We start from the raw sequence: 26,334 nt of genomic DNA on the forward strand, positions 1-26,334 counted from the left end.
GCGGGCGCGCGGAGCGCTCCAAGATGGCGCCCACCGCAGTCCCGCCCGCCGCAGCCTCGGCTCCTCTGCAGTCCGGCCGCGCCTCCCGGACCCCGCGCTAGAGCCGCCGCCGCCTCCCTCGCAGCCTTTGCCGTAAGTGCCCCCTAGCCTGCCGCCGAGGGCCCTCAGCGCCTTCTCGGGAGCCCCCGTCCCCGGACGCCCCGTCCCCGGCCACCCCGTCAGGGGCTTTGCCGCAGAGTGCGCGGAGAGGCGGCCGGGGCCGGGGCCGGGGCCGCCCGCCCCCCGAGGGGTGCCCGGGTGCTCGGGCAACAAGCCACCTGCCCCGGCGTGGCCCCCGGGGGTCTCAGCCCTCTTGGGGATCCCGGACCACCCTCGCCCCTTCCCCACCCCCCACGCCTCGTCCGCTCTCCATCCTTTGGAGCCTTGGGGAGCTCGTGGCCTGGCTCGGGTCCTTTCCGGGGGACAGCGTTCCCACCCTGGAGCGGAGCCTGCGGGCTGGGGCCGGGGCCTCATCCCCGGCTGCAGTGGGCAGGACGGAGCTGTCCGGGGCTGTTTACCGCCGCCCCTCGTCCCTGCCCCCCTTCCCATCCTTTACTGCATCCCTCCTGTCTCCTGTCCCCGGAATGCTCTCGGCTGCAGAAACGGAACTCTTGAGCCCGTGGGGGAAGCCAGGGTCTCTGCCACCCCTCTCCAACTCAGCCTTTCCTGTAACCCCCTCCCCCAGTCTGGGCTCTGTGGGTCTTTTAAGGCTCGGGGAGTCTAAGGACTTGCCTTTGGAATCCACCTTTCCCACTCCCAGCAGGGCTCAGGCTCCTGCATTAGGGAGTACATCACTTTCAGAATATCCCCTTCCCCCACCCCCACCCCCACACCACCCGATGCAGCGCCTGTCTCTCTCCTCTTTTCCAGATCCCCCAGCCCCTTCCCAGCCGCTGCAGCACCAGCAATCTGGGGTTCATGTTTGCATTTAGCATTAAGGGGTTGTTTGTCAGTCATCGGGGGATTCTCTTCTCCTTCTTTCTCTTCCCTTCCCCCCCTCTCCCCCCCCCCCCCACTCCTGGGACTGCAAGGCCTCCGCATTTCCCCTTGTCGCTCAGCCTCATCCCTTGAACACCAGCGCAGCCACCAGTGGAGACCTGGCACTGAACTTTCTGGGGGTTAAGGGAAGGTTTCCAGACCCCTTGAAATGGCCTCGACTTTCCAGATGAAAAGGGAATTTGATTTTCAACTTGATCAATAGAATTCTTTCATTATGTCCCCTTCCAACTACCCCACCCAGTGCCATCTACCTTTAGTGGTCTTTGCCTTCCCTTACATTGCACTTTGTGGGGAGAGGGGAGAGGGCTGGGGAATAGAATTCACACAGCTTGAACATCTGGAGGCTATACCGCTTGGGGCCAGCCTCTGTAGAATGTGTCATCAGTTTTGTGGGGAAGGGAGGAACTTTCCAAATGTACCTGACAAATTCAGATGTGGGGAGGTGGTAGTAAGCTGCAGAATCTGCCTTGAGTGGGAAACTGCTGCTGATCCCACAGTGGCCATCAGAGGAGAATCAGAGGTGGAAATGGGAAGTAGGATTAGGAACCTGGGGGGTCAGGAGAGAGTCCTTTGTATAAATGTTTTCTGAAATTTCAATGTCGAGGTCCCCTGGAGAGGGAGCTTCAGAGGTGTTTCAGATTCCCAAGGTAGGTTGCGGGTGTGATGGGCTTTTCAACATTTATTTAAGTATTTAAATACGCTCCCCTAATGTATTGGGAGAGAGGGAGGGTCTCTTTCCATCCTTACCACCACCAACTCCCCCCCCCCTTTTAAAAAATTTGATGTGTAATGCAAGTGACTGGGATGATTTGACTTCCTGGTGGGATTCCTAAAGGCAGAGGGACTCAGGGGAGTGGAGCTTAGAATGCTGAGAGCTTTGTACAGTAGCACATTGTCTGTAACCTGGTTCTGGAAACACTGCAGCATTTTTTTCATGGGAACTCATGACCCATAAGGCCTGCACTTCTCGCTGAAAGAGAATTTGATTGCTAGGGGGATGGTTTGGTGTCCAGCAAGCATTTTCTGTCCTAGAAATCAAGGCTGTCCTTGGAGAGGGCCAGAAGCCTGTCCTCTGTATCTCTGATTCAGGGTATGTGCATACAAAACTCTTTCTTAAGAGGGGTGGTGGAGGAGATTGGGAAGCAAACCTATGGGTTTCTTGTGCATAGACACAGTGCCTGACTGACAAATCTTTGATTTTTTTTTTTGTTTTTACTTTTGGCATGTGATCCCTAAGGGGATTTTTTGTTTTTGTTTTTGCTGACTATAAAGAAAAATTTGGGGAGGTTTTATTTCATGTTTGTAGGATCATAGATTTAAAACTGGAAGAGACCTTGAGAAGCATAGGGTCCGATTCCCTCATTTTACTGATGAGGAAACTGAGGCACAGCAAGGTGAAGTGGGTCACACAGCTAGTGTATATCTGAAGAGTTGAACCCTGGTTTTCCAGACTCCCAAGTGTAGTGCCTTATCTGTTTTTCCACAAAACATCCTTAAGAAAGGATCATATGATCATTGCTCTATAGCTAGACGGGACCTCAAAAGCTGTGTATTCTGATGTTCTCATTTTACAGTTGAAGAAACTGAGGCCTAGGAAGTCCAGTGACTTGCCCAAGGTCATATAGGTTCGCTGTCAGAGGCAATATTTGAACTCTTTCATCTCCAGGGCCAGAGTTCTTTTTATGGTACTAGTTTGCTTGATAATGCAGAACAAAGTGACACATACTCTATGTATTTATTTTAATTTAAATATCTGCATTTCCCTACCTATAGATACCTCATGGGGCTAATTAGACCTTTTTCTTAGTAACCCAGTCCGGGACCTCTGGATTTGATAGGGTTTAATTCTGTGGTGCTGAAAGGGACAGTTCCCTCGGAGCAAAGAACTAATGAACTGTACAGGAGCAGAAAATGGTTTAGGGTTTTCTTTTCCTTTCCCCCCTTTTTTTTTTTAAATTAGGGGACTTCTTTGTGGATGTTTGAATACTGCTTTGCTTTTCTTTGATGTTTAAGGATCATAGACTTGTTAACACCTTAGCTTATTGTTTCTGTGTTGTTTTTCATTTTGGTTGGCCCTCTCAGAAACAATGTTTACAAACTCTTACACACCCATGTTGAAACTATATTGTGATATTATGCTGACTGAATAATTTCAGCGTGTTTTATCATTTCAAATGGCTAAAAACTCTTAATATTATGGAAATTTGGTATACATAAGAAGTATAGGGTAGTGTGAATTTGGTAAGGTGAACTAAACCAGAAGAGACTCAGTCTAGTGATTAGAACAGTGACCTGAGGAAGATACTACGTAGAGCAGAAGTCACAGTGGTAGTACCACTGAGAAAACTGTCAAGAAAAATATTTTAGAATTGTAGAATCTTGGAGTGATAACTTTGGGGAAAAAACTTAGACTTTGGGGCCTCAGTTTTCCCATTTGTAAAACTGAAGGGATTAGACTAAAAGGCTTCTAATTTTCCTTCCATTCCTGATTCACTGTCCAGTGTCCCAAATCATCTAGTTCAACCTCACTCACTGCAGGAATATCATCTATATTGTCCTTGACAAATGGCCATTCAATCTTTCCTTGAATACTTCCAGTAGTGAAGACTTGCTTACTACTTTAAAAGGTAGCCCATTTCATTTCCAAATTGCTTGAATATTTTTAAAAGCATCCAAGTCTGAACTTGTAACTTATGGAAACCTATGAGATGATATTTATTTAAAGATAGATAGGTTGGGGCAATATTGATGAAAATATACAGAAATTACCAAGCTATCCCTTATTATTCTTATGCTAGTTTTTGAGAAAAGGCTGAAAAAAACTTTGTTCTATAGGAATTGTACAAAAAGCAAATGCCTGCTTGAGAGGAGCACAAGGATAGAACCATACCCGGTTGAAGCAAGAAAAACATTCAATGTCCTCTTTAATGTGTTAATATTATGTAACAAGTTCTGGAAGGCAAGTGCATGAATTAGTGAATATTTTCTATCACAATAAGTAATTCATAAATATTTGTTGAATTGGATTATACCTGGGAAGGGAAATAAGCCTACACTCAAAGATAAAGAGTTTATCTAGATCAAGACATCATAGATGGAGAGGATGAAGAGTCACATGGTGACTATTTTTATTAGCACCCTTTTTGAAGGATATACACACATAAAATATACATGTATGTATTTATATGATTGCCTTCTATTACAAATAAAATTTGTAGAGTATTGAATATTTTTTATAGGATTGAATGCTAGGACCAGAAAAATCTCTTGTTTTAAATTTAGTAATTTAGGAAAGGGAATAAAGAACTTTTTCTTAATCAGTTAATCAACAAACATTTATTGAGCACCTATTATGTCTATTTTGCTGCAAGTGCTTTAGAAAATTTCAAATTCAAGAATTAATTTGGAGGATACCAAGCTGATTCTATGTCCAGTTCCCTAGATCTTCTAGTCCAGAATCACTCAAAGCAGGAATGCCTCCTATGATATCCTTAACAGGTGGTGATTCAAGCTTTATTTGAATACTTATAGTAGTAACTTATCGTCTCAAAAATAGCATTTGTGGAAGAAGCAAATGCTTCCTTCAGAGTAGCAATAGGAGAGAGATATTCTCCAGATAAACTCTTATAGCCACATTCATTTGGGATAAAGAGTACAAGTTAAGCACAGAACCAGGAAGTTTGAAAATGAGAGGGGGCAGCTAGGTGGCTCAGTGGATAGAGCACCAGCCCTGGATTCAGGAGGACCTGAGTTCAAACCTGGCCTCAGACACTTAACACTTACTAGCTGTATGACCCTGGGCAAGTCACTTAACTCCCAATTGCCTCACTGAAAAAAAAAAGAGAGAATGAAAAAGCATGAATTACTTGTAATAAGTCAGTAAGGGGATGATTTTTAAAAAATAAATGTATATATTTAAAAATCTTAATTTAATAACAATAGATAGTTTCATTTAGGGTCTTAACTGAGACTTGTGAGTTTTTCCCCACCACTGATATTTTCTTCTGTTGCTTGAAATTTCTATTCCTTCCCTTCTTAGTTCTTCCTTACTTCACATATTAAACTCCCTAGATATGTTGTCTATGTGGGGTTAGAGAGAGACAACCTGGGAATACAATGAAGAGGGTCAGTATTTAAGGTAGAACAGAGTGCTAAGGAGTTGCCATAACATGTATCACTATAAGTAAAAAAGAGGTTTAAAGGTGTTTGGAAGTGTGGGTTTTGTGCATGTATGTATGAATGAATAAGTATGCATACGTATATGTTTGTGTATTTGTGTAGACATACATATACAGACCTACATGAATTTTGCTTGTCAGAAAGGGGAAGGTCTTATTAAATTATTATTTTACTGATCTATGCCAAGCTTTAGGGCCAATGTAGTTACCAAAGTAACCCTTCAGTCTTCTTATCCCCAAAAAACATCAGAGAATTGTTCATCAATCAACTGGCAGACAACTGGGCTGTTTTTAGCTCCTGCCTAGGATCTGGAGGCTGTGGAATAGGACCAGGGAAGGAGGTTCACCTTAATAATTACTTGAGATCAAAGCCAGTGTTCAGAATCTGAATTGTGGTGAAACTCTGTACATACCCCGGTTTACTCTTGGCTTCAGCACAATTCTTGGTTTGTGTATTCTTTTAACTCTACTTTTGGAGTGGGTCTCACAAGTGGTTAGGTAACCAGCTACATGTGGCAAAGTGTCCTAGGTGTTGAAAGTCCTGTGAATAATTTTGATATAATCCAAAATGATTATACTAGATGGTCAACAGGTATCTTCACGTGAAGGTAGCATTCAGGTAAGTTATGGTGTTAGACAGGGGAGGGCAAAGGAAGGGGAAGGCGTTTTTAAAGGAGGGAAGTTTAAAGCTGAGGAGGTTGAAAGGAGAAGCAGTAGGAACAGGCTAGAAGAAGGTAGTGGTAAAGGAATAGACTTGTTCTCCTTCCCCTAATCAGGGCTGGCCTCTCCCATTTTGACTTCTACCTATACCACTTGAAGTTCTGTGCCTGTGAAAATAACATATGCCCAAATGTTCACCCATGACCTTGCCATAAACACAGTAAAGTGGGCTCTCCTTTATGACAGACAGCCCCATTACATGTAAATAGCTATAAGTGGTGAAAGACCTGGAGGGAATTTGATTTCGGATGGAAAGATCTGGAATCATTATATCTAGGTTCAGATTCTGACTCTACCACTTATTACTTGTGTAGCCTTGTTTGAGTTTCTGAGTCTTTCTGGGCCTCAGCTTCCTGATTTGTAAAATAAAGGGACAGGATTAAATGACCTAAGGTGCTTTCTAGCTCTAAATTTGTGATATAATTAATCTTTCTAAGCCTATTTTCTTGTTCTTTAAAATGGATATAATAATAGCACCCACCTCATAGGATTGTTATGGGGATCAAATGAGATCATGCAAGTAAGTGATGGGCTTCGCCAACATTGAAGTGGTGTATAGATGTGAATTGTTATTATTATGATTGTGTAAAATGTAGCCAAAACAATTTGGGATGAGTGTAGGAACCGGGGCAAAATGGGAGTAGAATGATCAAGTACCATAGGCCATTAGTGTATAGTTATGTGTTGAATTGAGGTGAATAGGATGACATCACTTTGGGGAGGTTGAGTACTTACAAGTTGGGGAAAAGAGTAATAATGTGAGTGGGCACTTGGGACTATAGAAGGTCCACAGATGAATGAGGCTAGGTCTCTTCTTTTTTTTTTTTTTTTTTTAGTGAGGCAATTGGGGTTAAGTGACTTGCCCAGGGTCACACAGCTAGTAAGTGTTAAGTGTCTGAGGCCGGATTTGAACTCAGGTACTCCTGACTCCAGGGCCGGTGCTCTATCCACTGCGCCACCTAGCTGCCCCAAGGCTAGGTCTCTTGCCAGCTAAACTTACATGACAGGCTTCACTCAAAATCCTGCTTAGCCAGTTACTTTTATTTTGATGTCTCAGTGGCATTAGAGGGCTATTGAGCGTTCAGCTATTCATCTAACTGCTGATTTATCCTTTTTGCTTTTTTACCTTGTCTTTTATTCCTCTCAGACATTAACAGATAATTAACATTTTTACCAGGAAGTGAATGGAAATGGAAGAATTTCATGAAATTTAAATTATTAATTTTAGTTTTTATAAGAATCTCTTAACTAAAGGAAGGTGCTTCAATCACTGTATCGTCTGAAATGGCATTTTTACATCATTTGTATTTGATTTTTTTTTTTTTTGGTGAGGCGATGGGGGTTAAGTGACTTGCCCAGGGTCACACAGCTAGTAAGTGTCAAGTGTCTGAGGCTGGATTTGAACTCAGGTACTCCTGAATCCAGGGCCGGTGCTTTACCACTGTGCCATCTAGCTGCCCCTGTATTTGATTTTTAACTGACTAGCTTTGCACCTTGATGTCATCTTCCCCTCCTCACTCTTATCCACCCACATTTCCAACCATATGCCACATTTTTTTTCTACCTTTACAATATCTTCCATATAGGTCTTGTCTCTTATGCTGCTCCCATTCCCCAACCAGTTCAGGCCCTCATTAATTCTCACCTGTACAGTAACTTTCCGATTTGTTTCCTAGCCTCAAGTATCTCTCTGCTCCAATCCCTTCTGAACTCAGCTGCCAGTGATTTACTTATAGCATATTTCTAACCATATTCCCCCCACTGCACCCCCAAGTTTGGTAAATTAATATAATTCAGTTGCTCTCTTCCCCCCCCCCCCGATCAAAAATAAAGTCTTCTATTTGACATTTAAAGCTCTTCACAACCTGTCTACTTCCCACACCCTCAGTCTTCTTATACTTCAAAACTCTATGAACCTGTTATACTGGCCTTCTTGATATTCTAATATTTCATCTCCTATGGCTTTCCTCTGCAGTGATTTTCCTTGTGTCTGCATGGCTTCCTTTTGTCTGAGATTAAACATCACCTTCTCAGGTATTCGACACAAGCTGCTAGAACCTTCCCTTCTAATTGTGCTTGTTTTTACTTTGTATGCATCTTGTCTGTACCTGTTGTATATATAAATGTTATCTCTCCTATTAGAATAGAAGCTTCTTGAAGGCAAGAGTTGCTTTTGACTTTCTTTGTATTTTCAATGATTAGTACCAGGCCTGGCAGATAGTACATACTTAATAAATGCTCATTGATTGATTAATCACATTTTATATGTTTATTGTTATAAAGCACTTTATATAGATTCTCATTATTACTTCTAATAATACCATCAGGCAAATTTTATTTTTTTCCCATTTTATAGATGAGAAAACAAAGCTTAGAAAAGATTTAAGGAATTTGCCTTAAGGTCACATAAGTAACAGGTAGCAGACCCAGAGTTCTAAACCAGATCATCAGACTCAGTCTAGTGCTCTTTCCTAGGCCTAACCCATGGTGCCTCCTGTTAAAAAGGACAACTCTGGGGCAGCTAGTTGGCACAGTGGATTGAGCACCGACCCTGGATTCAGGAGGACCTGAGTTCAAATCCAGCCTCAGAAACTTGATGCTTACTAGTTGTGTGACCCTGGGCAAGACCCTCCTTGCCCCACAAAAAAAAAAAAAAAAAAAAAAAGGACAGCTCTGTCAGAGCCTTGGGATCAAGTAAAAACTGGGATGTAAGCACTTTAAGGATCAAGTTCCATATCAACTACAAGCACTTAATTTATTTTTGTGGGGGCTTTTTGTGTTTTGGGGGGGGCAGGGCAATGAGGCTTCACACAGCTAGTTAAGTGTCAAGTGTCTGAGGTCGGATTTGAACTCAAGTTCTTCTGAATCCAAGGCCAGTGCTTTATCCACTGCGCCACCTAGCTGCCCCCTTTACAAGCACTTAATTTAAAAAGTATGATATGACTGACTTCTTGTTTCAGGAGAAATTGTCCTCAATTAACGATAATTCAACACTTTAGTGCCTCTTTGTTAAGAAGCTGAATTAAAAGCAAACCTTTCAAATGAAAGCTGATTGATTCCTTGTTATGTTTCAGAGGAAAGGAGAGCATATTGCAAGTGAGACTAATACAGCTTTCCCAAAGGACACAATATCCGGAAATCTCCTTCACCCCAGAGCTTTTTTTTTAAATTTCTTTTTTAATTTAATTTAATTTTTTTTCAGAACTTTCAATTGGAGTCTAGAGGTTTTAGTGAAGAGGAAAGGAATGACAATTTCCTTTTAGAATGGCTTTTCTTGCTTATTTTCCATGTACTGTTTAAGAGAATAAAAACGGAGTCTTTGAGGCTCAAGTTGTGATAGTACAGAAAGAAACCCCTTGATCTAGACTGTAAGCTCCTCAAGGGCTGCAATTGCTTTGTTTTTGTCTTTTTAGACCCTCCCTCCCCCCATGTCTACCGAAACACTTCAGGGCTGTTTTCTGGTAGTAATTTATGGATTCTTTCAAACAGTGTTTTGTTGCCTGTGTTCAGAAATTCTGGAAAATCTATGGCATTATAATATTCAGGTTTTCAGGGGGAAGCTAGATGGCGCAGTGGATACCTGGAGTCAGAAGGACCTGAGTTCAAATGCGGCCTCAGACACTTAATACTTACTAGCTGTGTGACCCTAAGCAAGTCACTTGACCCCAATTGCCTCACAAAAAAACAAAACAAAACAAAATAATATTCAGGTTTTCAGATGTATCATATGTTCTTTTGGGAAACTTTGATCCTTATGTTATTTCCTTGCATCCTGTCTTCAAGGTCATAGTTTCTGGCTTCTGTAGAATTCTTGTGCCTTTTGATTTTTCCTGCTAAATTTTTCTATATTTTATTACTTTTGTTTTTCAGATCTGTTATTCTCTCAATTCTTTTTTTTAATTAAAAAGGTTTTGTTGATGACTTTTGTTTTTATATCACAAACATTTCCAGATATATCATGCCTCTCTCCTCCCCACTTCTTTACTTGTTTCAAAGAAAAACAGTTAAGCAGAACCAAAGGACAGAGCAACCACATTTGACAGTCTATGCAACATTTGGCATCTGTAGTCCCCACTTGTTTCAGGAGGAATTTCTCCTCAATTAAAGATAATGCAACACTTTAGGGCTCCTTTGTTAAGAAGTAGAATTAAAAACAAACCTATAAAATGAAAACTGATTGATTCCTTGTTACATTTTATAGGAGGAAAGTGTGTTTATTCATTTTCCCCTAATGAATCATGGTCATGGCTTTTCTTGGTTTTTTAAACCTTTTTTATTCCTATATCAGATTACCTGCTGTCTAAGGGGGGAGGGAGGGAGAAAAATCTGAAATTGGAAAGCTTGTATAAACAAAAGTTGAGAACTATCTTTACATGTGACAGGAAAAAAAAATTAAATTAAAAATAAAAGTAAAAAAACTTTTTTATTATTATGAGTTGAGTTTGGCAAATAACACACACAAATATTTCTCTATACAAAGAACAGAAAAAGAGGACCACACTACCGTGCATCTCCACTATGTATAACTTGATTTGGGGGGGGTGTATTTAGATTTAACATGATAGTTCCAACTTTGCCCTGCTTTTTTGATTTCTCTTCTGAATTTTCTTTTGGTTTCTTCGGTTTCTGAGTCATTAAGCTTTTTGCTTCCCCCTTTTAAATATTACTTTCAATATTCCTTCCCATGCCCCTCTCCTCAAAAGCCTTCCTCTGTAACAAATATAGTAACATAAAGCAAATCTCCACATTGGTTGTGTCTGGAAATGTTCATATGTTTCATTCTGCTCTCTTAGTCCATCACCTCTCTTCTAAGAGGTGGGAAGTATGAGTCATCATCAGTCTTCTAGAGCTGTGATTGGGTATTGTGTTGATCATAGTTCATAAGTCTTTCACAGTTGTTTTCCTTTGCATTGCTATAGTTAAATCAATTGTTTTCCTGGTTCTGCTTATTTCATTTTGCATCAGTTCATTTACATCTTTTCAGGTTTATCTAAACACGTATAGCACAATAATATTCCGCAACATTCATATATTGTAATTTGTTTAGCCATTCCCCAATTGATTGGTACCTGCTTTATTTCTAATTCTTTGTTGCAATAAAAAGTGCTACTATAAAATATTGTGTACAGTTTGATCTTTTTTTCTTTGTTTTATTTTGTTGGGGCATTTTTACCTAGTAGTGATAATACTGGGTGAAAGGTTTAGTGACTTTGGGAGTATACTCAAATTTTAGTTCCCTACTCATTTCCAAAATGGTTAGACTACTTCACAGCTCCACCAACAGTATATTATTGGTGTTCTTGCTCTCCCACAGATCCAACAATTGTCATTTTCCTTTTTTCTTTGCCAATCTAATGGGTATGAGATAGACCCTCAGTTATTTTAATTTGCATTCCCATTATTATTGGTGATTGGGAACTTCAAAAAAAAAAAAGGTTGTTGATAATTTTCCTTTCTTCTTTTGAGAACTGCCTGTTCTTGGCCTTCCCCTCCCCGCTTCTCTATGAATTTTGATAAATTTGGAATCTAGCTCTATAACATAACCCTTTGTTAATTTGCTTGTTATAGCAAAAACCTAAGATGTCCAAGAATTGAGGAATGGCTAAATAAGTTGTGGTATACGAATGGAATGGCAGGAGGACTGGGGAAACAGATAATTTCAAAAAGACATGGAAAGACTCAAACTATACATGGTGAAGTGAGCAGAAGTAGAAGAATAATGAATAAAAATGAAAAATTTTGAGGGCTTTTATCAACTGATGAAGAATGAAAAGAGCAGAACCAGGAGAACAACTTTAACAATAACAGCAGCACTGTAAAAACAACTTTGAAAGCTGTGAGAGCTATGATTAACACAGTGATTATTCCTGATTCCAGAGGAAAGATGATAAAACATGTTATCCATTACAGAGCCATGACAGACTTAGAATGCAGAATGAGGCGTATACACACACAACACATACACATAGGTATATGTATTTAGTTGTATATAGCCATTGAAAGAATTTATTTTGCTTAACTATGCAGATTTGTTGCAAAAAATGCTTTTCTTTTGGGTTTAGTGAAGTGGGTGTGGGAAGGAGAGAAAAAAATTTGGTGGTGTTTTCTTTTTTTAAATAGAGAGTGAATATGCCTACAGATGTGAAATGTTGCATGAACTTTCAGATGAACTCACTATATTGTTTCACTTAACTGTTTTACCTTGTTATAAGAGCCTTTTCATGAAATGGAAGTAATATGTAAATGTTTGTAGTATAAAAAAACAACACATCAACAAAACTTGGGAAAAACCCCCTGCCTATTCATATATATTGACATTTTGTCTATTGGGGAATAACTTGTGCTTATATATTCTTATCAATTCCCTCTATTGGATATTAGACTTTTATCAGAGAAATTTGTTGCTTATATATATATAATATATATATATATATAAATATATATATATATTTCCACCTGACTGACTCCCATCTAATTGAATTTAATGAGTGAATAAAGTATTTATTAAGAATTATTATGTGCAAAGCATTGTGCTAAATGCTGGGGAAAAGTCAGTTTGCCCCCTGGGAGCCCACATTCTAACAAGGGAGAATTCTGATTTCATTTGTCTAGTTTTTCATTTTTATTTTGCACTTAAACACCCTCCACCCCTACTGAAAACATTTTCATACAGAAAGAGTAACAGAAAAAGATGAATACATGAGACCACCAATATCAGGTATAGTGTTTTAAAAAAATAGTATGTGAAAAATATTTTACATTCCATATGTTACTTTCAAAACTGCACTGCTTGTCTGTTTCTTTCTGAATTTTATCTTGCTCCCATCTGTGTATTTTCTTTTAAATGCTTTAATGACCTTTTCTTTCTTCACTTTTTTTGGGGGGGATGGGGAGTAGGGAGAGAAGTAATATCACTACCCTTTCTTTCCTCTCTTTTCTCCCTCCATTGAAGAAAGGGAAAAACAAAACCCTTGTACCAAATAATCATAATCAAGCCAATAAACAAACAAAAAACAAACCCCTCATTTGCTTTGGCTGAAAAATATTGTCATTCTTTACCTTGAAAATCTCTCTCACCTATTTTAGAGGGTAGGCAGCTTGCTTTATTATTGAGCCTCTCTGGTTGGGACTGGTCATTGCATTGATCAGAGTTCCTAATTCTTTCAAAATTGCTTTTCTTAAAATATAGTTATTACTGTGTAAATTATACTCCTGGGTATCCTTTGTCAGGTAAAGTGCTCTTCCTCTATTCATATTTATGAAAGGTATTTCTTGAACTGTTGCTCTAATTTATGATATGACTTTTATATTTAGTTTTTGTATCCATTTAGAGCTTAAGTTGTCTCATTTTGGCCAAACTTCTTTTCAGTTTCCCCAGCATTTTTGTTGTTGTTGTTGTTGAATAGCGAATACCCAGTAGTTGGAATTCTTCAGTTACTTACCATTGTTACTATATTTGATTGTTTCTGTTTCTTGGGTACCTAAACTTTTCCACTGATCAACTTTGATAATTACTATTTTGTAGTAAAGTTTGAGATTTGGTATTGTTAGGTCCTCTTTCCCACTTTTTTTGTTGTTTAAGAAAGTGTAGACTTTTTATTTTTTCTAGATGAATTTTGACATTTTTCTAGTTTTATAAAGTAATTTATCAGTAGTTTGATTGGCATGGCACTGAATCTATAAATTAATTTAGGTAGTATTGTCATTTTTATTACATTGGTAAGGCCCAACCATAAATAATTTGTCTGTCCATTTTTTAGGTCTGGCTTTATTTCTGTAAAGTATGTTTTGTAGTTGTATTAATATAATTCCTGTGTGTGATAGTAGGTAGAATCCCAAATATTTTACACATTCCTTAGTTATATTGAATGAAATTTCTTTGTCCTTCCTGCTGAATTTTGTTGATAATATATACAAAGGTTGATTTTGGGGGGGACAAATATTATTTTATGCTGCTTCCTAGAAGTTATTAATTTTGTTTCAATTAATTTTTGGTGAGTCTCTAGGTTGTTTTTTTAACCAGCATATCATTCTCAAAAAGAAACAATTGTCTTCTCTCTGCCTATTTTAGTTCTTTAATTTTTAAAAATAAATGCATTTCGGGGCAGCTAGGTGACACAGTGGATAAAGCACAGGCCCTAGATTCAGGAAGACCTGAGCTCAAATCCGACCTCAGACACTTGACACTTACTAGCTGGGCAAGTCACTTAACCCCAATTGCCTCACCAAAAAAAAAAAAATCAATGCATTTCTAAGACTATACCAAATATTGGTGGTAATAGAACAGATATTATTGCTTTATTCTTGATCTTCTTTGTAAAGGCCTCTATTACAAATGTTAACTCAGTTTTAGATAGATACTCTTTTCCATATTGAAGTCTACTTGTTCTTATGCTTCTTTTTTTTTTTTTTTTTTTTTTTTAGTGAGGCAATTGGGGTTAAGTGACTTGCCCAGGGTCACACAGCTAGTAAGTGTTAAGTGTCTGAGGCCGGATTTGAACTCACGTACTCCTGACTCCAGGGCCGGTGCTCTTTCCACTGCGCCACCTAGCTGCCCCGTTCTTATGCTTCTTAATGTTTTTAACATAGAAGTATTTTGTCAAAATCTTTTTATTCATCTATTAACATTTTTATGTGGTTTTATTATTTTATTCATAAGTGGATTATTATGTTAATAGTTTTCCTAATATTGAACCAACCTTATATTTCTAACCTGGTTAATAGAGTGTAATCTGTTTATATATATATATATATATATAATATATATCAACAGATTACACTCTATTAACCAGGTTAGAAATATATATATATATATATATATATATATAATTTATACAAATTAGTGTTCATTAGTAATAGTAACCTATAGTTTTCTTTCTCTACTTTGCTTTTCCATGGTTTAGACATTGGGATTATATTTGTCTCATAGAAGGATTTTGGTGGGATCCTTTCATTACCTTTTCCCCCCAGACAGTTCATATAATATTGAAATTAGTTGTTCCCTGAATGTATGATAGAATTAACTTGTAAATCCATCTGATCTTGTTTTTTTTTTCTTTCTTTCCTTTGGAAGTTCCTTATTCACCCCCTCCCTCTCCAATTGGATTAAATTCTCTATTAATGTAATAACCTGAGGTGGGTTTTTTGTGGAGGGTTTTTTGCTTCTTTTTGTAAATATTCATTCATTTCACTTGGAGTTAGTAGTTTTTTTGTGCATAACTGGGCAAAATAATTTCTAATAATTTTCTTTATTTCCTCTTAATTAGTTGCAAATTCTCCTATTCCAATTTTGGTAGTGGAAATTTGTTTTTCTTGTCTTTAAAAATATCAAATTACCAATTTGTTAGTTTTTTCTGGAAAAAAAAACCAGTTTCCAGTTTTATTTATCAATTCAATGTGTTTTTATTTGATTTTCAGACTTTCTCTTTTGTTTTTACTCTGCTTTTTAAAATTTGATTTTCTTTTTCTTTCTTTCTTCTTTTTTTTAGCACATGCTTAATTCATTGGTCTGTAATATCTCTTTTGTTGATGAAAATGTTGAGATGCACATTTTCCCCTACATGGTACTTTGGCTGCTGTATCTCAAGAGTTTGGGTATATTGTCTCATTCATTGCCTTTATTTTCTTTATTGTTCCTATATGTGTCTCATCTGTTGCTGTATTTGTTCTTTGGCTTGCAAGTACCTTAGATTAAATTATTTAGTCTCCATTTTATTTTGAATCCTTTCTTTGCATGCTTTTTATTGACTATTTTTCTTTTATTGTAGTCACTAAAGGATGTGTTTAATATTTGTTTTTGAGGATTTTATGCCCTAGTTCAGGTTAGGTTTTTGTAAAGTTTCCATGCACAGCTGAGACACATGTATATTCTTAACTATTTCCATTTAGCAATTAATAGAAATCTATCATTTCTAACTTTTCTAAACTTCTATTCAGACCATTAATTTCTTTCTATTTTCTCTCTTTTATAAAAATGAGATTTGTCTAGTTTTGAAAGGGAACACATTCAGGTCCCATCTGTTATTGTTTTGCTGACTTTTTCTACTTGTAATTCAAATAACTTTCCTTTCAAGTACTTATATCCCATTGCTTAGATACTTATCTAAGCATATACATGTTTAAATACATGTATATTAAAAACTTATAATTATTTCATTATCATAGTGCCTATAAGCATATTGTAGTTTTCCTGCTTATGTTTTAAATTGTGGTCATTTTTAATATTGCCTTATATGAATATCATTATTATTACCCCTGGTTTTTAAAAAATCTGCCTAAGCATAATAAACTATTCTAGTTATTCATTTTTATCTCTGTAAATCATTATGTATACATTTTAATAAATTATTATTACTATTTGTAAAAGATTGCATCTCCCTTTCTCATCCAGGCTGGAAGTGCAAGGGTACTCATGGGCTCAATCCCATTCTGATTAGTATGGAATCTTTGATCTGCTCAGTTTCTGACCTGGGCTTGTACACCTGCCTCTTCTAGGGGCTCACCACTACTGTACTTTGTTCTGGCACTCAGTCAGCTCAGAACTTGAGGTTAAGAGCTCCTCCAGACTCATCCTTCCCAGGAACTGGGTTCAAAGGCATGAACCACTCTAAGTGGCTCATGTTTCTTGTTAAGCAACGTATTGTTGGATTCTACTTTCTAAATTCATTCTGCTTCTCCCATCCATTTTATGGATGAGTTCATCTTCATATTCCCTGTCAGGGATATTAATTGTGTATTTCCTTTATCATAATCTCATACCTTTTCCTCCTTTATTTCCCCATCCCTCTTTACAAAGGGGGTACAGAAAAAGATGGAATCTGATTAATACTAGTAATGTGTAATTGAAATGGTCTTCTTATTCCTCTGCTCTTCTCTTTACTACGTCTTGACCTCCATTTGTTTCTTACCTTTTGTTTGCTTCTTTTTATTTATTTATTTTTTGTTGTTGTTGTTGTTGTTGTTTTTTTGCGGGGCAATGGGGGTTAAGTGACTTGCCTAGGGTCACACAGCTAGTAAGTGTCAAGTGTCTGAGACCACATTTGAACTTAGGAACTCCTGAATCCAGGGCTGGTGCTCTATCCACTGTGCCACCTAGCCGCCCCTATTTGCTTCTTTTTAATCCCACTCTCAGTGATCAGCCCTTTGAAGCTGCATTCTGGTTTTTTGGGGGCAGGCAGTGAGGGTTAAGTGACTTGCCCAAGATCACACAGCTAGTAAGTGTCAAGTATCTGAGTCCAGATTTGAACTCAGGTCCTCCTGAATCCAGGGCTGGTGCTTTATCCACGGGGCCCCCTAGCTGCAGTTCTGTTTTGCTTGTGACTATTTGTTCTCTTAATCTTCTATCCCTCTTATACTTCCTCTTACCCCTTTCCCAGATCCCTTCTGTATCCATTTTGATTTCATGTATTCACACATTAAACTCTGTATGTGTGTTTTCAACCCTACTTCAACCCATTCATAAAAAAGAATGAGGTGATGAGAGGCTCATTTCTGCATAACTTCCTTCATAGCTGTGAAATAGTAAGTTCCTCTTCCTTCCTCATTTCTCCTTTAGTAGATACCTTTTCTCCTCCCTTTTCTTTCCTCCTTTAAAACAAAATACAACTGCTTCTAGGGAACACATTTCTCTTGTTTAACTCTCTTTGTGATCTTTGCAGACATTAGCATTCCGAAGAGACTTTTGTCTCTTCTGCCCATATCACTTTATCTTTATAGCCCTATTACAATTGCTCAAATGTATTTGCTTTTCCAGGTTTCTCTTGAATCTGGAGGTTTTCATTTTAAAGTTTCTACTCAGCTCTTTTCATCTGAAATGTTTTTAAGTCTTTGATTCTATTAAAGATCCATTCCAGGCCCTGCCTCCCATGATTATACTCAGTTATGCAGAGTTGTTCTTGGTTCCAAGTGTTTATTGTTTGCTTTTTTGGAATATTGCATTCCCAGATCTTTTTTTCTGTAATTTAATTGTTATTAGGGCTAATGTGTTCTGGACTGTAGTTCTTTGTTATTTAAATTCTTTCTTCCTGCAATAATTTTTCTTTGATCAGGGTCAATGCAATAATGGTAGTGATAGTGGTGTCTCTTTAGTGGGCCAGAACAGGTTTGCAACCTTATGACCTCATAGAGACAAGGTGCTGAGAGAATACCAACTATTATAATTATTTGGTGTTAATCCCTAAAATAACTGCCTTTTTGGGGGCCTCTTATTTTGAGAATATAGCTCACATATATGTCTGGTGCATAAATCCTTTGTTTGGAGGTGTAAAAGTTTGGGAGGATTGCAGAGAGCCACTATGCTTTCTTGACCCCTTGCTGGTCACTAAAAGGAAAGAATAGCACTCTTTCTTCTGTACCAGGATCACATCTATCAAATTTGAGAAGGAAAATAAAAAGGAAATAGTCAATGATTGGGGAGCCGTGGGAAGATAGGTTCTCTACTATACTGTTGGTAGAATTTTTAAATAGGCCAACTGTTCTCAAAAGCAATTTGGAATTATGTGAGCAAAGTGACTAAACTACTTATACCTCATATCTCAGAGTTCCCACTCCTGGCCATCTATACCAAGGATGTCAGTGACAGAATATAACAGTGACAGATATAACAAAATATTAATAGCAACACTCTGTGGTAGCAAAAAACTGGAAACCAAATTGTTGCCCATTGATTGGGGAATGGTTGGACAAATTGTGGTACATGAATGTAATGCAATATTATTGCTTTGAAAGAAATGATGAAGAGAAGGAATTTAGAGAAATAGGAACTCATCTGAAAGGAATCAAAGTGAAAAAAAGCAGAATCAAAAGAACAATTTGTATGCTGTTTATAGGAATATAAATTATACTAAAAGGTAGAGAGCCTGCATGGGGTAGTGCATAGTGAGCTGGCCCCTAAACTAGGAGGACCTTGGTGCAAGTTCTGCCTCCTGACTGGTCAAATCACTTAGCATGTAAGGGCTCTGGGCAATTCTCAGAGTTGCAGAGGTGTGACCATGCATTGGTAGAGGAGGTTTTCTTACCTAAAAGTTCCTTCTCTCAATGAAATCAGGGATCGGTCCCTAATACTAGAGGCTGTAGAACTCTAAATTGTAATGAACAGTCTGGATCCTAAGAGAGAACATATTGAAATTCCCTTTCTCTTAGTAGAGAAGTGAAGGAGTTTGGATGTGAAAGGTGATATATTCAGAGTAGTGAGGGTAAAGTGATTTGTATAAGAAACTCAAATAAAAAGGATGCTTATGTACCTCAATGAGGAGACTCTGTAATGATGCTAGTCAGTACAATATCATATGCAAACAGAAGAGTACAGAGGACCACACCATCTATAGACAGCCCTTCCACTAAAATTAAAACTTCTGTGTAAGACATTCTGTGACAGTGGTGAACACTTTCTTTTTTGGTGGGGCAATGAGGGTTAAGCGACTTGCTCAGAGTCACACAGCTAGTAAGGGTGAACACTTTTAATGACCCCCGTTTTATGCTTCACTTGACGTGAATAATCAGAGAGGGTCATTGAGCAAAATTCTGATTGAACTTATCCAGGAGTCTTGTATTTATTATCTTAACATGTGCATGAAAGACTGCTTGTTGGAGGAGAGCCTTTAAAGCTGACTTTTGCTTTAATGAATCATTTTTTTGCGGGGGGGAGGTAATCAGCACACAATTAACACAGTAGGATCTTGTATTTTCCACATCATGATTCTAAGGCTGTGGCCTTCTGTAGAGATTCATTTGTAAAAGCTTACATTGCCTTTATTGTATTTTTTTTAAATTATGGTTCTAGGTATTTGTTTCATTTAAAAATTTCATTTTCATGATATCTTTTTATATTGCCTCTATTTCTGAATATATTCTTCCTCTTTCTAGTAAGGTAACCCTTGCAAAAAAGAAAAAAGAAAATTTATTCCATAAATTTAAAAACATTTAAAAAGGAAAAATAAAAAGAAACAAGACATTTTAGCAAAACTAACCAAGACATTAACCCAGGCTGACAGCCTTCATCTGCATAGCCATTGTCTCCTGCCTCTGCAAAGAAGGGTACTAAGTGTATATTCTCTTCTCCAGAGTCAAAGATTGGTCATTATAATTATAATGATTATAATTATCCAGAATTCAGTATATGTTTTTTCCTCTTTCTTTTCCCCCACTTACATTGCTATAGTGACTTGCTAGTAAGTGTTAAGTGTCTGAGGCTGGATTTGAACTCAGGTCCTCCTGAATCCAGGGCCGGCGCTCTATCCACTGTGCCACCTAGCTGCCCCCATTATGGGCACTTCTTAAGAAACCTCCTTAAACAGAGCCTTTCCTTGTTGCTATTCATTTATTTGTTTGTTTCTTTCTTTCTTTATTTTTGTGGGCAATGAGGCTAAGTGACTTACCCAGGGTCACACAACTAGTAAGTGTCAAGTGTCTGAGAGCAGATTTGAATTTAGGTCCTCCTGAATCCAGGGCTGCTGCTTTATCCACTGCGCCACCTAGCTGCCCCCAGAGCCTTTCCTTGTAACAAAACATTTATAGCTTCCACATCTGGGAGTTTATATGCAATATACTTTAGCTATAGTCTGCCACCTTGCCACTGTCCCTTGGAACAAAGATTTAGCTTGCATTTAATCTGAATTCTGCTGCATTTTAGCACTGTTTCTACTTATTTTATTATAGTTATTCTATATTATTCTTTTTTTTTACTCAGATTGAGTTCATACAAATCTTACTATATTTCTCCAAATTCCTTATATTTATTGCTAATTACAGTGCAATAATATTTAACTAGAATTTAGGATGAAATTCTTCATATATCACAGTTTGTTTCCTTCTCATAGTTTAATTGAATATATCCTCAATACACATGTAGATCATTCTCATAAAGTAGGCATATGAATTGGCAATTATGAATGTTCTCTTGATCATCTTTTTGGGAGGAGCTGCAGGAAGATGGACAGCCCCCTTTCCTATTTCCTGTGGGCTTCTGGCTGACTTTTTATGCACATCTGGGACGATAGAAGGCATTTACTGTAGTTTCTGATTAGATTTCTTGTTCACTATTTGACTTGATGTGAATTTCAGTCTTTGCCAGAATAGCTATGTGGAGACTAGGCAGGCTACTTCTGTTCAGGCAGCCGTCTTGGCTGAAATTCCCATTGGAGATTTCTGAGAAGGAAAGATCAAAATGTTGACTTAGGCATTTAAAAATATAGCAGCAGTATGCTAAATGGACCAGAGTAGAAGGAAAATAGAGTCAAGGACATTTGTTAGGAGCTTATTGCAGTAGTCTGTGTATGATTTTGTCCATGAACTAGTATTTGGATGATGGTATAAGGAATAGAAAAGAGGAATGAATGAATGCAAGAGGCGTTTCTCGTATTTTTTCTCTGTAAGGATTTTTTTCTTGTGCTTCTTGTAAAGAAAAATCTACTCAAGATTTTTGCTACCTATTTAAGTGTATTTAAACGATACTTATTTTGTAGCTCTTTCACTTCCTTTTTCTTGGAATACTCAGTTTGGTCAGGTTGTAATCATTTACTCCATGGTTGCTTTTCTCTTCAAAATTCTCAACTAATAAACTACTTTTGGTGGGAAACAAATAAAGAAAAAGTATTCAATCCTTCATAGGCCTTGTCAAGTTGCTCCATTTTATTTCGTAGGGGAGTGAATATTCCTTCCCACTTCAATTGACCTGGTTTTAGAGGGCCCAGAATAACTATTAAAATGTTTAGAAATTTTTCTGTTACCCTCCAACAAGGTGTGAATAGCTTCTTATACAAGAGGACTCTAGAGCCTTAGCTGCTTGGTGGAGGCAGCTACTAGCAGTCAATATCCTGTGATTGGCTAAGAGTTGGTCCTTTCCCTTGGCCTGGATATAAAAACAGAAAACCATGGAGCCCCAGAGGAGTCTGTGGTTTTAGAAGTTGGGGAGACTCTGTGGTGGGTAGAGGAGAAGACTTTCTCCCCTCCCTCTCTACTCCCATGTCATAGAGGCACCTTCAGGGAGTGTGACCACTTGTGATGAGGAAGAGTGCCAACCATGAACTCAAGAGAACCGACCCTGGGAACCCAGCTGAGTGACCCACCCAGCCAAGATGGTACCCCTAAACCACAAGTTCTTAACCTGAGTTGTAGTCCATGGATAGATTTCAGGTGGTTCATGAACTTGGATTAGAAAAAAACTACATTTTAATTTTCACTAACTTCTAAGATTAAGCATTTCCTTCAATTATTTAAAAACAGTATTCGCAGAAGGGGTCCATGGGCTTCACAAGACTTTTAAAGAAGTCCATGATGCAAAAAAGTTAAGAACCTCTTCTGTAAGGGAGATACATGAGAACCTATCAAGAGAGAAAGGACTTCTAGACTTTGTTGTACTAGAAACTGTGCTGCCTGTTGTCACATGTGGATTTGATATGTGTCTTGCTACTCCTATACTCTTGGTGTGATCCCACTTTTTCCTTAGATACTGTGTTTGTTTATGGGACAGTATACTCCAGGGTGTTTTTTTTTGGGGGGGGTAAATTACTATTCTGACTATGCCATCTTAGTAAATGCCTTTGCTTAAAACTAATTAAATCTACTGGATAATTATTAATGAGAAGCGTGTCAGTAGGTGTTCAGCAGCTACAGTGGTAATAGTAGCTACCTACTGAGTTACCCCTGGAACCTAAAGTAGCCATTCTGTGGAGGACCCAAGCAGTGAATGCAAGTTTGAATTAGGGAGGTATATGCAAAAGGGAGGATTATATTTTATTGAAACAATATTTCTTTGATTATTTACCAAATATTCAATCTGCTTCTCAAAAGCCTCTGAATTTGTAGTTGGCAACTCAGAAGATGATGTTCAATTGTGTCTGATTCTTTGTGACCCCATTTGGGATTTTCTTGGCAAGGATACTGGAGTAGTTTGCCATTTCCTTCTCCAGGCCATTTTACAGATGAGGAAACTGAGGCAAACAGGGTTAAGTGACTTGCCCAGGGTCACAGAGTTAGTAAGTATCTGAGGCCAGATTTGAATTCATGAAAATGAATCTTCTTGACCCTAGGCTTTGTACTCTATCTACTGTGCTACCTAACTGCCTAGTAGGGGACTATAAGATTCTACTAGATAAATCTACTATGAATTGCATTAAGAATGTAAGGAAGGACACCCTATTGCACCGGCCTTTCCCCACTCACCTCCCACACACGCCCTGTTCCCGTTAACATCTTTTGAATGGTACCTGGGAAAAATAAATGCTCTGCGAGGTGATGCAATGAAATGGAGAATTTGCCTTTGGAATCTCAGGTGTTGAGAGCAAAGAGAACCCATATTCCCCAAAAGAAAATGTTTGAGTTTGGAAATTCTTCCTCTGGAGTTAAGATGGTGAGTGTGGGAGTCAGCACAGAGCCCAATCTCGGAAGGTCCAGACAGGAGATAGAAACAGATGAGATTGTTCTTCGAAGGAGGCAAAAGCAGATAGACTATGGGAAACGAACAACTGGTTACCAGTGCTTCACCCTCAAACACCTGAAAAAAGGTGAAGGTACAGCATACGTTCCTGGGATGCCCAGATCAAGCAGTGGCGAGGAGCCCTGCATGCTTGGGATCCCCCCAGTCAGCCTTTGTTGTACAAGGAGAGTGATATATGTTCTTCTTGTACCTGGCCACAGCAGGGAATGGAGAATCTTTCAGGGACTGTGAATTCAGGTTTGACATGTTGGCTCTTGCCACCTCACTTTCTTGGCTTCAGCTAGAAGCTCCCTGTCACTGGCTGTACTGCTTGGGAAATCGAAGCTACCTACCACTTTCCATGTTGGGGGGTGCTGAGAAGACAAGGCCTTTAGGAAGTTGGTTCCTGAAGGCCAGGGAGGCTGCTCGGCTCTCTGGGGCAAGACCATCAAAGACCCTTGATGAAGAAAATGCCCCCTGTTTAGCTTAGTGTCCTACCTTACTTTTTTTCTTCTTTCCTAATCCTTTCCTGTTTTATAAACTTATCAGCATGAAATGAGTCAACCCTTCCCAGTTAGCTCAAAGTCAGGTTAAAATCCTACCTCTTCCCCTTTGCTTCTCTGATGGCATAGCTGTGGATTCATTTATTTGCCTTGGCAATCTCAAGTCTCTGCCCCTGCCCTTTCCCTCTATTTTAGCTTCTTTCATCTAGGCCTTTCTTAAGGGGGCGGGGCTGAGTTTTAGTCTTAACTTGCCCAAGAGCCTGTTGGGCTCTTGCTTGTTATTTCAGAGCCATAAATCAAAAAAAAAAAGTGTAAGGAAAGAGGGATTTAATTTCCCTCTTCCTTCTCCACCTCTCAGCTTAGTTGATGCAGTTCGATATAGGTTCTGATATATTAACACCTTGGTATCACTTTAAAAAGTATGAATACCTCTCTAGGTCTTTGCCAGGGTCACAAATGAGAAGAGCAGGGATCTCAAGTCAATCTACAAGAGACAGAGTTTAATCACAGGATGTTGAGCTTATATACAAAAACTTATCAGAAGGCTTGTCAGTGTATCTATGTCAGTGAAACAAACTTAAGCAACATAACATTAGAACTTTCACAATGATGATTATCAGGAATGGGGTATATTTCAGGTGGGTATTTTTCAGTTAGCATGACTGAAACACTCTGTTAGTGCATTCTATCTAATCTTGCTCTTGATAACTTGTACTTCTGTATCTAGGCTACAGCCCTGATGTCATGTTGCTGGTCTCCTAGCTGAGGATACAGGGGCTGTTACTCAAGGACAGAAATCATACTATACTTTGTTAACCCATTCCAATCTAGTCCCTACAGGTCAGAAGGGATCACCTTCATTGGATAAGCAAAAAAAAAATGGTGCATCATCCATGCTTTAAATAGCTAAACTCTAGAGAATTCTGTAGCTCATTAGAAGTTCTAATGAGTACACACCAGAATCTGTCTCTGGAGGGGACCACTGCAAAGGAGTGAGGGAATTTCTCTTTCTTTCCATTCCCACCAAGCATGGCACCTAGCAGTAGAACTGTTCTTCTATCCAGAAGGAGACCCCCTATCTAGCAGTTGGAGATTCAGTCTGAGAGAGTTGGGGGCATAGTTGAGGGAACCAAGACATACTCCACACAAATGTGGATACAGGGAAGCAGTCTCTTGAGCATAGAAACAAATTCAAGGAACATGACCATGTCAGTGAAGAGGAGAGACAACTATGGATTTGAGCATTGAGCGTTGTGCTGTAGGTAGGACTGCATAAAGAAAAAAAGACTTCTATAATTGGCAGTCCCATGGAGTGAGTAACCTTGGCCATGCATCCCCATATATGTACTTAACTACTGTTGCCTTCTGTGCCTACTCTTCCCAGGAATGCTATGTATATTTTGAAAATGAGTGTGACCCAAGTTTATGAGGGAGGTTTTTAACTACTATTATAACTGTCATTTTAGTAAATGCCTTTGCTAAGACTTAATTGTGTCTACTAGCTGATTTCTAATGGGAAGCTCACTGATGGGGACTCATGACCTTTAGTTTTAGGAGTAGCCACCCACAGGGTGCCTAGATAACAGCTTCCCTTAGGGGACCTAAGCATATATACAAATTGGAGTAGTAGCCAGGTATGGGGGGGTATTACGGGTGGGCCTTAGTGGTGGTACACAGTTACTTCAGGTTCAGTATTGGGAAAAAAATAACATACTCAAAGGTTATTCAACAGTTAACAAGGAATTTCATTTCACCAAAGCAAAGAAAGGATATTCAATAAGAATATTCCAACATTTAGCTTGGTGAGAAGTAGACTTTCCCCTTCATCTCCATATGGAAATGTAACAGGCTAGGGTGACTCACAATATTCTGGACTATCCCCCAAGTCTAAAGAGCTTTTGATGCCCTCATCATCACAGCCAGAGGCTACCAGGAAACTGCTTGAACCTTGGCCTCTGGATCAATTAAGTTGTAGGCACCCTTTTGTCACCTTTCAAGAAGAAATCTAGTTTAAACTATGGGAGGAATGGTAGGTAGTGGTCCTATTCCTGGGTAATTGATGAATATGTAAGAGGAATGCAAAGTACAATGAAAATGGATAGGAGAGAAATCATGTCAAAGTGTAGTGAATATTGTAAGGCATAGAATAAGCATTTATTAAGCACTATGTGCCAGGCACAATGATCTCATTTATCTTCACAAGAATCCTGGGAAGTAGGTGCTGTTATCACCATTTTATAGTTGAAGAAACTAGGCAGACAGCGATAAAGTGACTTTCTCAGAGTAACGCAGCTAGTATATGAGTAAGGAACTGCTGGGTAGCGCAGTGGATAGAGTTCAGGGCCTGGACTCATCTTCCTGAATTTAAAACTGGCCTCAGACATGAGCTAAGTGACAGGGCAAGTGATTTAACCCTGTTTGCCTCAGTTTTCTCATCTGTAAATTGAGCTAGAGAAGGAAATGGCAAACCAGTCTGGTATCT

At 38.8% G+C, this 26,334-nt stretch overlaps 1 protein-coding gene across 4 annotated transcripts in view; it reads left to right on the forward strand.

The window, feature by feature from the left end:
* Positions 1–26,334, forward strand: part of SCN8A (sodium voltage-gated channel alpha subunit 8) — a 199,973-nt gene continuing 173,639 nt past the window's right edge. For all 4 annotated transcript variants that reach the window (XM_043968390.1, XM_043968392.1, XM_043968391.1 and 1 more), the window contains exon 1: positions 1–132. The gene's annotated coding sequence lies outside the window, so the exon portion shown is untranslated. The remainder of the gene's footprint in view (positions 133–26,334) is intronic.

The sequence above is a fragment of the Dromiciops gliroides genome, chromosome 5 (genome assembly GCF_019393635.1).
Source record: "Dromiciops gliroides isolate mDroGli1 chromosome 5, mDroGli1.pri, whole genome shotgun sequence".
NCBI lineage: Eukaryota > Metazoa > Chordata > Mammalia > Microbiotheria > Microbiotheriidae > Dromiciops > Dromiciops gliroides.